This window comes from Meles meles, unplaced genomic scaffold (assembly GCF_922984935.1).
Source record: "Meles meles unplaced genomic scaffold, mMelMel3.1 paternal haplotype, whole genome shotgun sequence".
NCBI classification, from domain to species: domain Eukaryota; kingdom Metazoa; phylum Chordata; class Mammalia; order Carnivora; family Mustelidae; genus Meles; species Meles meles.
Window position 1 is genome coordinate 333,799 of NW_025721148.1, and position 5,237 is coordinate 339,035.

The 5,237-nt window shown below is 49.6% G+C and overlaps 1 pseudogene; it reads right to left on the minus strand.

Moving 5' to 3' along the window:
* Positions 1-261: 261 nt before the first annotated feature.
* On the minus strand, positions 262-1,998 carry LOC123936049 (annotated as a pseudogene).
* Between the last annotated feature and the right edge of the window lie 3,239 nt (positions 1,999-5,237).

The following is a 5,237-nucleotide window of genomic DNA, read 5'->3' on the forward strand; positions in this document are numbered from 1 at the left end:
ATGAAACTTCATAATAATAATAAAAATAATAAATAAAAAAAAAGAGAGAAAACCGAAAGGGGAGGGGTGGGGCCCCTCCCGGCACACAAGTTCGAGTCCAAGTGCTCGGTGCGGCCCGCAGACTCTGCTCATGGCCTGTCACCCCCCACTCCAGCGTCCCTCCCTGCCCGTAACAAGGACTCCAGGTGGCAGGGGCGCCCTCCAACAACCGACAGAACAGCCTTCCCCCTTCCTCCTCCTCCTCGCTGGAGCCCTCTTGCCTCAATCGTCAGAGATGGGCAGGCGGCGGCCAGGGTCGAGGCTGGGGGACTCGGAGCCGCTGAGACTGCCCGAGCTGAGTGAGCCGCTCAAGTATCTGTCAGGGTCCGACAGCGAGTCCGGGGTGCTAGGGGACGCGTCGAAGACGGGCAAATCGGACAGGCGGCGCGGCAGCTGGAAGTTGAAGGGCGGCGAGGGCGGCGCGGTGGCACTGGCAGGGAGGGGCGCGCTGGGCGGCGCCGGGGGCTGCACGGGGGTATCAGGCCCTGCTGCTGCTGCTGCTGGCTGGCTGCGATAATAGGCAGCGGCCACGGAGGCGAAGTTGTGGGTCTGGATGCCAAGCGGCGTGATGAAGCTGCTCAGTTCCGGGCCAAACGCAAAGGCGTTGTTAGCGCACGAGGCGGACCGGCAGGCTGCGCACCGAGCGCCGGGTGCCAGCAGGTCCTCCGCGCCCCCTCTGCCGTACAGCAATGCCGCCGAGGGCCGCAGCCGCCGCCGAGGCACAGCAAGTCCGAGCGCCTGAGGGCGTGGAGGCTGCGGAGGCGCATGAGCAGGACAGAGCGGAAGAGGAGCAGGACGAAGCGGCAGAGGAGCAGGAGGAGGCTGAGGAGCAAGAGGGTGGCGGCGGCGGTGCGCGACGTGGGCTGTTGAGCAGCAGCGGCGACTCGAGGCCCCCCGGGGGCTGGTAGTGGCCCGACGGAAAGCCTGAGAAGCTGAGGCTGTGATGCAGCTTGGGCAGCGGCTTCCGGGGGAAGCCGAGGTGCAGCGCGTCCCGCACGCTTAAGGCGCGCAGGTCCCCAGAGGCGCCCCCAGACGGCGCCGGCCGCCGCTCGTCTGCGTTGTGGATGAAGTGGCAGCGCGGCCAGTAGAGGCAGAAGCTGATGGTGTAGAAGGTGTGGCACAACTCGGTCTTGTACTTGCAGTGCCGGGTCAGGCTGGGTAGCTCCTGGAAGCAGTGCGCGAACTGGCACTTCTCGCTGTAGTTGCACGTGCAGCTCTCCTGGAAGGGCCGGCACAGCTCAGTCTTGTGGAGCATCGAGTTAATCTGGGAGCCGCCACCCCCGTGCTGCTGCTGCTGCTGGTGCTGCTGCGCTGGTGCTGCTGCTGGTGCTGGTGCTGGTGCTGGTGCTGGTGCTGCTGCTGCTGGTGCTGCTGCTGCTGGTGCTGCTGCTGCTGCTGCTGCTGCTGCTGCTGCTGCTGCTGCTGCTGCTGCTGCTAGTGCAAGAGGTGCTGGTGCAAGAGGTGCTGGCTGCGCTTGCCCTTGCTGAAGGAGCGGTACTGAAATTTGTTCTCCTTGTTAAGCAGGGCCGTGCCTCCGCCCCCTGACAACTCCTTGAGGGTCCTGTAGGAGGCGGGGCCGCCCGCCGCCCAGCTGCCATAGTTGCTGCGGTTAGCCCCGCCCAGGAACTTGGGCGAGCAGCTGCTGGGCCTAGGCGCGGGGTGGGCGGAGAAAGCAGGTCGTGAAGCCCGAGCTAGGGGCAGCGGCCACGGGGGTCCCCACCGGCTTCTTGTCCAGCATGTTCAGATTGAGATTGGCCAGGGATTTCTCCGTCTTGCACAGGAAGTCGATATCGTAGAAGGCAGACAGAAGTGTCATCGACATGTTTCTGGATCTTGTAATGGTCGGAGTTGCAGGCACGGAGGTCCGGAGGAGCCCTCCGGGCGGCAAGGCCGGCTGGAGCTACGACGAAGAACGGGTGACCGGCGGGGGAGGGACCGAAAGTTTGCCGGGGGACGAGACAAGAGGGAAAGGGAAGCAGCGCGGCCTGATTTGAGGGTGCCCGGGGGTGCGGAGTGGGGGGAAAGAGGAGAGAGAAAAAAGAGCGCTCCTCCACTCCCCGGGGATGCTCGGCCCGCCCCCCACCACCAACCCGTGCGCGGAGCCGGCGACAGTTCCCAGACTGCTGGACCACAGCACGTTATTTTCATTTGTCATTTCATTTGTTTTCATTAACTTTAATCTAAATAAATGAGTTGGTGCCTAAAAATAAATGTCACACCACAAGGAAAACTGGTGTGAATCTTACCAGAGCTGCCGTTATGTGAAGCTCTTAGTATTTGGTTTAGAAGTTGGAAGCAAGGTAATATGGAAGGTAGAAATTCATTTAATTGATATTTATTGAGAACTAAGTTTGTGTTGGACACTGTACTAAGCTTTGAAATCAGCAGTAAATAAGGAAGATATAGTTCCTGCTCTCATGGATCATAAGTAATATATATTCAGTAGACCTATTTTCCCTTTTCTTAGAATGAAGAGTAGGGCAAATGATGGAATGAGGGCTTTAAACTAAGTCATAGAGAGTACTCTACCACAGTTTTCTAATTAAAGTATAAATGAATAACCTTAAGCAACCAAAATAGGAATCTGAACTTTAAAAATGATGATTTGACTCCAATTTTAACCAAAATTGTGAGTCAGAATAATCCCATAGGATATTTTCAATAATTAATGGCTCTGATGCTCATTAGGGTATCTTCCTTTTCCTTCTCCCCCTACTATCATTTCCCCTGATTAGAAAGAAAGTAAAACGAAACCAAAAATCTCTCAACAAATATTAGTAGTCAACATCTTAATTATTGGCTTGATTTTCAGCTTTCAAAAACTCAGTGATGTGTGATTATAAATCTCAGACCCCATAGTCCTGAGCAGTTGCCAGTTTGCATCACTAAAGACTCGTTATTGCCTCAGCAAGTGTCCATCCAAGTCATTCAGCATCAGGCCAATGGTAAAGAATCTGTCTTAATTCCACCTCTGATTTCCAGCAGATTCAAAGTTTCCTGAAACCCATTAAAACCCCAGAAGGGGGCACCTGGGTGGCTCAGTGGGTTAAAGCCTCTGCCTTCAACTTAGGTCATGATCCCAGGGTCCTGGGATCAAGCCCCACATCGGGCTCTCTGCTCAGCGGAGAGCCTGCTTCCTCCTCTCTCTCTCTCTCTGCCTGCCTCTCTGCCTACTTGTGATCTATATCTGTCAAATTAAAAAAAAAAATCTTTAAAACCCCAGAAGGATAGGCTCATGCATGGAGTGCTCCTTCCTGCTGTTAATCTCAGTACCAGAAAAGACATGTTGCCAGCAGTGGAATATCAAGCAGGAGATTTCTGGAGAATCAGTCTAATATTACTCCATATTTACCACTCCTTCCCTGGAATTGAAAATGTCTGGATTCCTGGGGGAAGACACTGTTACTCAGAACTTTGAAACTCAGGTCAGGGTCAACAGATATGGACTGCACCATTCCCCAAACAAAAGGAATATTAAGCCCTAAAGTCAAATCTCATACCGTGCTCATATTTAATATCACTTCACTTAAAGTGGAGCACAGATTTACACCTTTGAGCTGTCTCCCAACTCCACTTCGTATTCTTATATAGTTTGTACACTCTGCTTCCTCAACCAAAGTCTCTCCCCACGCTTGGCCCACCAACTATTACTCTATGTAATTAGTAGATATACCCTTGCCCTCAACTTCCACCTTAAATGCTCCCAATTTAGATGGTATTGCAATCCCAAAGAGCAAATGTGAGCACCCTGAGATATTGGGCCACGAGTAGTATCACTGGGAGAAGGACGCTTCTGATCCCCTGTACTCCTGGAAAGTGAAGCAGCAGTTAGATTCACCTAGAAGCCACACGAGTTCGACTGCCTGCTAGACACTTCAGTCTTGCACACTGACTGACTCACAGGAATACTTAAGTGTCTGGGCAGCTTTATGCCTGTTTTGGTAGGATGATTTTTGGATTCAGTTTCAGGATAACATAATATTATGAAATAAAATGGAAATCTTGTCATACTAGTAAATTTATAAAACTAGGATAGATTTTTCTAAAGTCATATTCGCTTTTATTATAATAATCTATCCTCATATTTAAAAATAATGTCAATTATTATTAAAATATTATGTGATTCTATAGCTTATTGACACAGAAACGTAAGCCCTCAGACAACTTACAGCCCTCATACAGTAGTCATTTCAAGTCAACCAGGTGAGTTGAAGCTTACAGGTTTCTGTGACTCTTGAAATGAATTCATCAAGAAATTTACATTTCATTCTCTGGGTTTCCCTATTGTAATTTTGTGCATAGAAATCAAACGACTTGGTTATCTAGAAGCCCCAGAATATGCCGATCTCAATTTTTTGAGATAATGACCGAAACAAAACATTTAAACCCTTTTTGAGACTTCTAGACTCATTGAGAATATATGTATGGATCCTTGCAAATTTTAAGAACCTTTCCATAGTTTATTTCTGCACAATCAAGAGCTCCATCTATCCTTGTCAGGATTGAGAGATTCCCATAACATGCCAGACTGATCCACAATCTTGATTGGATGCATGTTCTTACAAATCTTTTACAATTACCAGCTATAAACTTTACTGAAAGGTCTTTTTTCTGGCAGGATATGCTACTATTTAAAACATTACATAAAATACTGCTGCCTTTTTCTGATATTTAGCAATCCTACTCCCACCATCTATGTTAATCTTTGTTACATTATAATTATAGTTAAAATATAATAAAATCCAGTCAAAAATTAACACTAAATAAATCAAAATCCCAGCAAGGTTTTCAAAATGGAAGTTGATAATCTGGCTATAAAATTTGTATGATATTGGGAGGGAGACAAACCATAAATGACTCTTAATCTCACAAAACAAACTGGGGGTTGCTGGGGGGAGGTGGGGTTGGGAGAGGGGTAGGGAGTTATGGACATTGGGGAGGGTATGTGCTATTGTGAGTGCTGTGAAGTGTGTAAACCTGGCGATTCACAGACCTGTACCCCTGGGGATAAAAATACATTATATGTTTATAAAAAAAAAAAATTGGAAGGGGAGGCGAACCATAAGAGACTATGGACTCTGAAAAACAACCTGAGGGTTTTGAAGGGTCAGGGGTGGGAGGTTGGGGGAACAGGTGGTGGGTAATGGGGAGGGCACGTTTTGCATGGAGCACTGGGTGTTGTGAAAAAACAATGAATA